This window comes from Balaenoptera musculus, chromosome 2 (assembly GCF_009873245.2).
Source record: "Balaenoptera musculus isolate JJ_BM4_2016_0621 chromosome 2, mBalMus1.pri.v3, whole genome shotgun sequence".
In the NCBI taxonomy this organism is placed as follows: Eukaryota; Metazoa; Chordata; class Mammalia; order Artiodactyla; family Balaenopteridae; genus Balaenoptera; species Balaenoptera musculus.
This window is the reverse complement of record NC_045786.1, coordinates 79694732-79704631: the sequence shown is the minus strand read 5'-3', so window position 1 is coordinate 79704631 and position 9900 is coordinate 79694732. Positions and strand designations below refer to the sequence as shown.

The 9900-nt window shown below is 37.7% G+C and overlaps 1 pseudogene; it reads right to left on the bottom strand.

The window, feature by feature from the left end:
* Nucleotides 1-2523: 2523 nt before the first annotated feature.
* Nucleotides 2524-9113, bottom strand: LOC118889840 (annotated as a pseudogene).
* Between the last annotated feature and the right edge of the window lie 787 nt (nucleotides 9114-9900).

The window sequence follows — 9900 nt, the reverse complement described above, 5'->3', positions numbered from 1 at the left end:
CAGCATTTCTGTATTTGGTATCAGATGGACTTGCTAAAAATGACCCTTCATTCTGTCTGTTGTTTCCGGCTCCTGCTGTTTCTGGAGACTTGCTGTATCGACCATCTCCCCTTTCTTCACTAAGGACATGGATCTTATCCTACGATGGTAGAGCTAAGAGTGTGGTTTCAGCAAGGCAAGACAAACCCGAATTTAAATATTAAACCTGCCATTTCCCAGCTCTCAAAGGCTGAGTTACCTAATATTTAAAATAGGGTTACTGAAAGGGTTACATGAGACAGTGTATCTAAATTTATGTAGCTATTTAGCTGATAATAGTATTATTATTTATTGGCTCTTCTTTGAGACATGTTTATTGAGCGTTTTAACAGGGCAGACATTGCGTTAGGTGCTGAAGATACAAAGATGGGAAAACTAAAGCACAGACCTGGCCTTGTGGCTGTTCAGTTCAGCATTATAGAAAATCATCAAGCAATCAAGTTTTAAAAAATTCAAAATTGCATTTATATCACGTGCTAGGAAGGAGAGAGACCTAGTGCAATGAGCCCTGTCATAGGGGATTTGATGTAGCCACAGAGGGGGCTCTTGTGTGTTCTGAAAAGGGCTGCAGGGAGATTGGTATCCACCAGAAAACACTACTTGCTCTAAGATACTTTTTTGTCTTCTCTCCCAAATGAACAGAAACTGTATGAATGTGACTTTGCAATGGTAGACTGCAGACTGGGACCAGCAGGAAATGTCTTTAACTCCTTCCTGCCCACTGGGCATGGCCTTTGATCATCTTGCTTGTTGACGGCATCTGTGTACTTGTAGCCTTTCGCATATGCCTCCAGGATGGACCGTTGTAATGTGCTTCTTTGCCGGGTGCCTGTTGTTTCCCACCTTCTCTACTCTGCCACCCTGGCAATCTTTATATTGCCAGAGCTCAGCAGGGTACCTGGCGTACAGTTGGTTCTCACAACATGTGTGGCATGTTGACTTAAAAGCCAATGTGATATATCAGGGCAGAGCAGACAACACCTGCCCAGGACAGGATATAGAGAAGAAGGAAGGAGTTTCTGGTTCCTTCATATATGGGAACCCTAGGACAATTCCACGTGAAAAGGAGTAGAAGGAAAATATCAAGGGGCAGCTGCTAGGAAAGGATTTAGTGAAAAAGAGAAGGGAGAGCTTTCCAGACAAGGAGACATGATGTACTACACAGGTAAGAAAGATGAGTGACATGGCCTGCAATAGAAGTATTGAGGTTTGGCTGTACCAGGAGCAGGGAGAGGCTGGGGAAGGGATGTTAGGTGGATAAACAGGAGATGACACTGGGAAAGTAGTTGGAGCTGGGTTGTGAAATGTCTTCTGTCATTTATATTAGAAGCAAATTTTAAAAAACACAGGCTGGAGAAGAGCAGAGTGCTTAAGAAATACAATTTAAATACTGCTAATGATCTGACAGCAAAGAAAAATAACACAGCAAAACAAATCCTCCTAGATGTGATCAGCATGCTTAAGGACCTTGAACTGCACAAGGCATTCAGGAACTAAAACTTCCTGGGTCTGATATCCTTGCTTCTGACCTTCCTGGGTCTGATATCCTTGCTTCTGACCTTGCAACCACAGAGCTAATATCATCTTCAATTCCTGAAGTTAAAGGGACCTTTAGACCAGAGAAATATACCATCTTATTTTTTTTAATTTTTGGATAGTTTTCATATTTTTATGTTAAAATGTATAAACAATAAGATTTTATGCTTCACAAATAAATTTCTTATTATTAACAAATGTCTTCATACACAAACAGAAAGTTTATTTGTATAAAATTTCAAGTTTATGCAAGAAAGTAAGAAATTTGTTGCCAGAATAAATAGGTGTTTATAATATGCTTGTTTCTATTCGGTTACCTATAGATTACATGTAGGTTTTATGTGAATATATTCCTATGTGTAGAACTGTGGTTCCCCCAAACTCACTTCATTACCTCTCTTCCTAATTGCTAGAAACTCACTTAGGGCCTTATATCTAATTCTGGTCTCTTCTCTGAGGATTCAGAATCCCAGACCTCAGCCAGAACAGATTACACCAACCAGCGGACAATCATACAGATTTTGCCACCAGACATTCTGATTTGGTACCAAGCCTGGGAAAAATAGGTGTATGAATCAGAGACTGAGAAAACAGATGTCTCGCTCAAATTAGGATAATTTGAAGAGGGTTTATTTGCAAGGGACTAATTACAAAAGCTTAAAGGAGTAAAGGTTATAACAGAATTTATAAGAGCTGAGTAACACTTTTTATTCCCAGCTTTGCATTTCATTCTCTATTTGGAAAATAAAATGCAGTGTACCTGTTTGCATATATTACTTATTTATATACAATTAAAATGAATCAAGAAGGGGAAAATAAAAGACTAAAGAAAACCTACCATAGCAGTCAGAGTGTGTTGAAACCAAATCGTGGTTTTTAAATTTAGAATACATTGCCTTACTTGGGAGCACAGGTCTAGAGAAAAGTAGCAAGAACTTTCTCAGTTTACTAGACACCCTCTGTCTGCTGCTGGAACACACTGACGATGTCTTCATTCTCCATTTCTAGCTCTGCAGGGGTGTCTGCTTTATTGATTGGCTGCCCACCAAATCAGGAGCTGATCTGCCTTATTGAAAAGCCCTGTTGTTCACAATATGTTTTCATTAGTCTACTAAGTGGTATAAACATTTTAATTTTAAACTGCACTGCAGTGTCTGCCTTGCCACTTCAAATTAACTTGATCCTTGTTCTCTGTCTTGACTCCACACATGGGCTTTTTATTGGCCAAGGTGAATGCTGGAGTAGTTTTAGCTGCCGTTTTACAAAAGAGGTGGCAGGCAGCACCAAACTAGCACACAGATGGCTTTCAGAGACAGCAGGAGAGGGAGATGACAGTCTCTTCTGAAAGTTAGCATGTTTTACTTTTGTATTTACATGTTTAATATAACTGGAATTGGTTTTTATGTATAGTGTGATGTAGGGATCCAGATTCACTTTTTTAGATGGAATTTTCCCCCAGCACCATTTACTGAATAGTTTACCCTTTCTCCACTGATTTGCAATGCCATCTTTGTTAGAGATCACATTTCTTCATGAGTGTTGGTCAGATTCTGAGTTCTAGATTGTGTTCTATTGGTCTGCTTTATTTTTTTTTTAAATCAATGTATAACATTTAAATGAATGAATTACTACCAACTCTAATTTGGCTTAATAAATCTTGCTATTTTGTTGGGTAATGTTCCCCTTCTTTAATCATCAGTTTTTGGAATATTTTTCTTTTTTTTTGTTTCTTGCTGTTCTATAAAATTTTTTAAATTAGCTTATTTTCTATAAAATTTCTTGTTAGGATTTTGATCAGAATTACATAAATTTATAGATCAATTTGGGAAGGATCAATATCTGTAAATATTGCCTTCCTATCTATAAGCAGAATATGTTTACCCATTATTTGTCTTCTTTAATACTTCACTAAAGTTTTATAATTTTTCCATAAAATTATCACACATTATGCCATTTACTCATTCATTCATTTATTATTTTCTTGGAAGACTTATTTTCAAACCAGCAAATTTGCCAGCATACTTGTCTCGTTCTTGATTGTAAATAATTTTTATTATCATTAGTTATAATGTTTAGTGTAGGTTTTCGTAGTTATGTTTTTATCAGGTTTGAGTAAGTTCTTTTCTAGACTTTATTTTTATGGAGTAGATGTTAGATTTTATTGAATGCTTTAACTTATCTGTTGACATGGTTATATCATTTTCTTCTTCAAACTTCATTGGAAAATTATACCTATTGATTTTATATATTAAACCATTCTAACATCTCTAGGATTTAAATAGCAGTTTATTTCACTCCAGAGTTGTGCTTTTTCCACTACACTTTTACATCTCTCAATAAAATGAACTCTTGTTCCTTTTAAATGAGTCCTGAGAGCTCCAACCATAGGTTTGGCTGAAAAATATGCATTTTTACTTCTTTAAAATATAATTTGGATGGATTTTCTTATTTCTTACTCATTTCATATCCTCTTTCTCAAGACATTTTTATTAAGCATAAATCTTTCAGCAACCAATAGCCTTTCAAGGAGTCAGTTAAAAAAAAAGTTATCTGGGAACCAATATGTGGAAATATAACATTCTGAACGCAGTTTAAAAAAAGTTTAGAGTACATGTGATAAATGTGTACATCCCATGAGATGCTCTAGGAATAGAAGGTTTCAGATTTTTGTTTGGGAAAAATTATTTTCTTAATAAAATCTTATGGTCTTATTTAGTGGAAACAAGCACTAGAAGATTGTTAGTGGTCTTAGGTGGATCTGCTCTACTTGCCAGAGATAGTAAATAAGATTGTCACTGCAGCTGATTAATTTTCAGGAAAACATTTGCATCTCTACATTGCAGGGATAGTGTTGCTATGGTGATGTTAATGACATTAAGCTTTGCACAGAGGATGCTGCTTCTTACCTGTAGACTATGGCATGATCAAGATAGGAAGAATTTCTGGACCATTTAAGGAAGATTTTTATGTATATTAAAGCCAGGGTAAGGGCATAAAGCTGTTCATTAAAATATTGACTCTGTGACTGTCTTAGTACCTCTTTCTAGTTTGATGTACATTGTAATAATCTGATAAGTGAGAACATGAGAATTGAGAACTATATACTTGCATTTGCATAAATTGAAGCTTTCAGTAAAGTGCTTTTCTTTCACTCTGAAAAATGTGGGGTCTCTTATTCCCATTGAGCAGGAGAATCGGAAGCATTGACTAGTGGAAAGAATATTGACTTTAGAGTGGAAAATAGAAATTAAAGTCCAATCCTGCTTTTTACTATGTGACTGAATTTAATCCCTCTGAATGTTGGTTTATCCTTCATAAGATGTGAATAATTTCTGTTGTTGAGAAGATAAAAAAAGACTTTCCAGGTATCACTATAGGTTAATTTTCTGACAACATAGCACCCTGATCTACCTTTGAGGAAACTATTCTCCACTATCCTTAATCCAGGCTAACAATTTTCTCAAACCTTGACTGAGATTGTGACTCAGAACTTGTGACCCCTGGTCATAGAAAATGATCCTGGATGGATTCATGACACAGATCAGGCTGTTGAGAACCCTTCTTGAGACTTCTGTTGAATATATTGAAAGAACTATACTCTCTTTCAGGTATAGGTGCTTAGCTGATAAGATATAAGCCTGAGTTAACCATACTTTGATTACCAGTTGAGGATATTCAACGTGAAAATGAAGTTGATACATATGAAACTGCTGGGTGGCATTTCAGGGTGCTCTGAGGAGCTCTGGTTCTTTATGTCTCAGTGCAGAAAGAATTCAGCGAGAGGCAAAGTGATATATAAGAAGTAATTTATTACAATACTATGCCCGTGAGGCTTACAAGAGGGCGGGCGAAAGGGTGCCATGTCCCGAGAACTTAGTAGGCTACAGTTTTATTATCAGAAGAAACGTGGGGAGGGGGGAAAGACCACCTTCTTCCTCATTCTTGAGTAGACACCATGCTTCCATCCTTAGTTCCTCCTCTATGTCAGATGGGGGAGTTTTCTTGTCCCTCCATGGTCAAGCCGGGAGTGTCATGGCACTATGGAAAAATTATTTCAGGTCTCAGTACAATGAGGATCTTTCACTTTGAAATGTCACCTTTCCATAAATTATTGTTTTTTATGTGTGCAGAGAGCATGTCCTAGGGGTCACTAACTTACTGAGCTCACTTGGCAGGATGTGGATCTCATGCCACCAATGTTTTATTGTTTTGGGGCATGTCTCATGCTTCTGTTACATGGATTGTTGCTAGGCAAGCCTGCTTTCTTGAGTGATCATTAACTTACAGGGGTCTCCCATACTTTTCTTCTTTACTTACAATCTCCTAGTGGGGTTAACTATTTAATTACCTACTTTGACCCTTTACCCTGTCCCTATCACATAGAGAAACTGATCTGAGAAAGAGACATGGCATGCTTTGAGAGCTTGAACTCAGAAACATCTGCTCCTTAACTTTTCAAAAATTAAGTGAGCTGATTTATTGCTTAAACCAATTTCAGTTGGGTTTCTATCATTTGAAACTGAAAAAAATTCTGAATACCAGAATCATCAGTATACTCATATATACACAGGTTATTTTAAATTAAAACTTGCTAAATAACTAGAATTTTTCTCATAACTAGAATGGTCAAAAATCAGCCATCTCTGACTTTGATGTCACATGCCCTTTAGACATTTCTCAGTTGAATTTTTTGTTGCCATTTTAATATTTCTATTTCTCAACAATGTATTGAGGTCAGTTATTTGGTAAATATAATTAACCTTTTAAGGTGGATTCTCTCTAAGTTTTTTTTTTTTTGGTTTATTTGCTTACATTTAATTAATTAATTTTTTACAGTAAGTAACAAAGCTATGAGACTAGTCATATTGTTCACAGAGGGATCAATGGATGAGAATTGGACCATGGTTAGAAGTTTGAAGGGTATTTGTTATATGTATGTGGAGAAAGAAGAGTCCTTCAAAGAGAATGAAAATGAAGGCAAAGTGTATTGCTTCACAGAGTCACGGGAGTAAGTGAAACATTTCATGAATGTGTTAATGTTCTGCATATTTAAATGCAACACAGGGACTTCCCTGTGGCGCAGTGGTTAAGAATCTGCCTGCCAATGCAGGGGACATGGGTTGCATCCCTGGTCCGGGAAGATCCCACATGCTGTGGAGCAACTAATTCCGTGCACCACAACTACTGAGCCTGAGCTCTAGAGCCTGTGTGCCCCAACTACTGAAGCCCGTGAGCCTAGAGCCCATGCTCTGCAATGAGAGAAGCCACTGCAATGAGAAGCCTGTGCACCGCAATGAAGAGTAACCCCCACTCACTGCAACTAGAGGAAGCCTGTACACAGCAACGAAGACCCAACACAGCCAAAAAAAAAAAATTTATAAAATAAATAAATAAATAAATAAATGCAACTCAGAGACCCAATAAATAGGGCCTGTAAACTTTCCCTTGAGATCAGCATTTAGGAGGCTTTTAGTAATTAGTGAGAGCAATTCCATGATATTTGTTGAGAGGCTCTATTTCAGTGAAATGATAAATGGGTGGTTATTAAAAAATGAGAGTTGAAAAGTGGAGATAACTCAATGAAAAATCATGGCTAAAAAGAGAAGAAATGTGATGAAAATAGGAGACCATAGGATCAGGGAGAGTTTAAAATCTTTTCAGAATGGAAGGCCCTATGTATATTGATAGTCGAAGAAGAATAAACCAGTTTAAAGGAGAAGTAATATATAAAAGGGAGGAGTTGATAAAGTTAGGCCCCAGCTGAGAGAAAGATAAGTAAATGCCATTGCTATGTAAATGTGTCAGCCTTGAACTGGAAAGATGCCACCTCTGAAATCAGAAGAAAGAAGGCCAAAATTGTGTCTTAGTGTGCACAAGTATGTTGATCGGGAATCAGAAAGCTGGGGGTGACTACCACTGATAATATAAATTTCCTGAGTGAAGTAGGAGGCAAGGTTGTATATGAGACAAGGACATGTGGCCGTGACGAAAGAGAAACAGAGCTGGACGTTTGTTAAAGGTGGCAAGACAGATTTTATTCAGGCTACTGCATTATTGGAGAGACTTCAGTGTAAACTGAGCTCATCTTTGCTGAAACAAAAGGTGAAAAGCTTTTAAAATGCTACAGTGTGCTAAAGGAATGTTGTGGGGGGGGCTGTGGGGGGGTGTTGATCTATGTGATTAGGCTAGCTCTATTTGCTAACTGGCACCTAAGGAAGTCAGGCTCCTACCCTGCACTGAGATTGGAAGCCAGGGGCCCTATCTTTCTTGATGATCACATTTCAAAGGGATGGCTTCCAGGTCCTTGAGAAAGACATTCCTGGCTTGTAGAAGATCAGTCTCAAAGGTATAGAGAAAAGATTTACAATTGTGAATTTTCTAAAGTAAATTCTCTAAGAAAAAGATAAGAAGCTCATGGTGAGTTTTTGATTGAAACAATCAGCAAATTCTTTTGGTAGCAGTGAGCTTTCTCAAGCAGGCATTTTAAAGGAGCTGGACTCATTAACCTAGGGACATGGCCTTGAGTTGATAGAAGCCTTGAAGAGAGTGCTTGTCACCACTCTCTGGGTGTTTGACTTTCTCAAGGTCATATTGACTTACATGATTCAGGTGTATGAAGGTGATGAAGCAGCAAGACTGATATATAGACAAGTTTAAGCAATCTCAGAGAAAGCTCTCTAAACTGATCATATAAACACTGATGACAGAATGTTTAGTTTAGAGCAATATGGAACAGACAAAGAGGTAAAAAGTACTCAACTACACAACTAGAATCATAGAAGGAAGGGATTATGGAGCAGAGCTAGAGGTCACACTTTACCTACAGCCTTCAACAAAGTCTTGTAATACAGAGTTGGTTTTTAATATCAGAGCATGTTATTTCATCATGCATTTAGTGTTTTAATCATTCATGGGATTTATTAAATGCCTACGGTATGCCAAACACTGTTCTGAGGATGAAAAGCTCAATATAAGTAGTTGTAACTATATTAATTGTGTATTTATATATTTATGCTTACTATAAGTGTCAGTAAACTGTATGTGATTCAGTCCATGAGGTGGTGAAGTTCTATTAATAAATATTTTTATTTCCCATAATGTCCTGAATTCAAAGAGATCTTTTAGGTCCTGTTAATGAGACATATTTGAACTGTAGCAGATCCAACTGACATTTATTTGCAGTCAGCACCATCATTCCTTTACTGGCCAGAATCCTTATACCGAAATGATTTCATCCGATCTTTGCTTTTTGATGAGGTTTAGAAGCCATAACTAATGAATGCACGAGATCAGTTGTTTTAGTCTGTTTGGGCTGCTATAACAAAATACCATTGACTCTGTGGCTTATAAACAATAGAAATTTATTTCTCACAGTTCTGGAGGCTGGGGAGTCCAATACCAAAGTGTTGGCTTACTCAGTGTCTGATGATGGCTGGCTTTCTGGTTCATACACAGCCATCTTTTCATGTGTCCTCACCTGGCAGAAGAACAAGGAATCTCTCTGGGGTCCCTTTTATAAGGGCACTAATCCCGTTCATGACGGCTCTTCCCTCAAGACCTAATCACATCTCAAAGGCCCCACCTCCTAACACCACCACCTTGGGGGTTAGGATTTCAACATATGAAATTTTGAGGGTACAAACATTCAGTCCATAGCATTTAGTGATGCTCTTCATTTGTTTAAATAGAATTAAAATTTTATGGTAGTCTCTTTTTTGGTTTGTTTGCATGTATCTTATTTAATAATTTTTATAATAACGAATCCATGAAATTAGTGGTGTTACAAACTTAGTTTGAATTTCAGTAATCTATGAACTTGGTCAAGTTACTTAATTTACACATATATAAAAAGAGAGTTTTAGTATTTACCTTGCAGAGTGGCATGGAGATTAAATGAAATTGTGTTTTAGGCTGCCCTCGTAGCCAAAGCCAGGAATATTCATGCATTAATATAGAGATAGTTATTTTCTTTAAGACATTTTAGGTAGTTTTTTTTCTTTTAAATAAATTTATTTCTTTATTTATTTATTTTTGGCTGCATTGGGTCTTCGTTGCTGCGTGTGCGCTTTCTCTCGCGGTGAGCGGGGGCTACTCTTGGTTGCGGTGTGCGAGCTTCTCATTGCGGTGGCCTCTCTTGTTGCAGAGCACGGGCTCTAGGCCTGCAGGCTTCAGTAGTTGTGGCACGCAGGCTCAGTAGTTGTGGCTCCCGGGCTCTAGAGCACAGGCTCCACTGTTGTGGTGCACGGGCTTAGGTGCTCCACGGCATGTGTGATCTTCCCGGACCAGGGATCGAACCCGTGTCCCCTGCAATGGCAGGCGGATTCT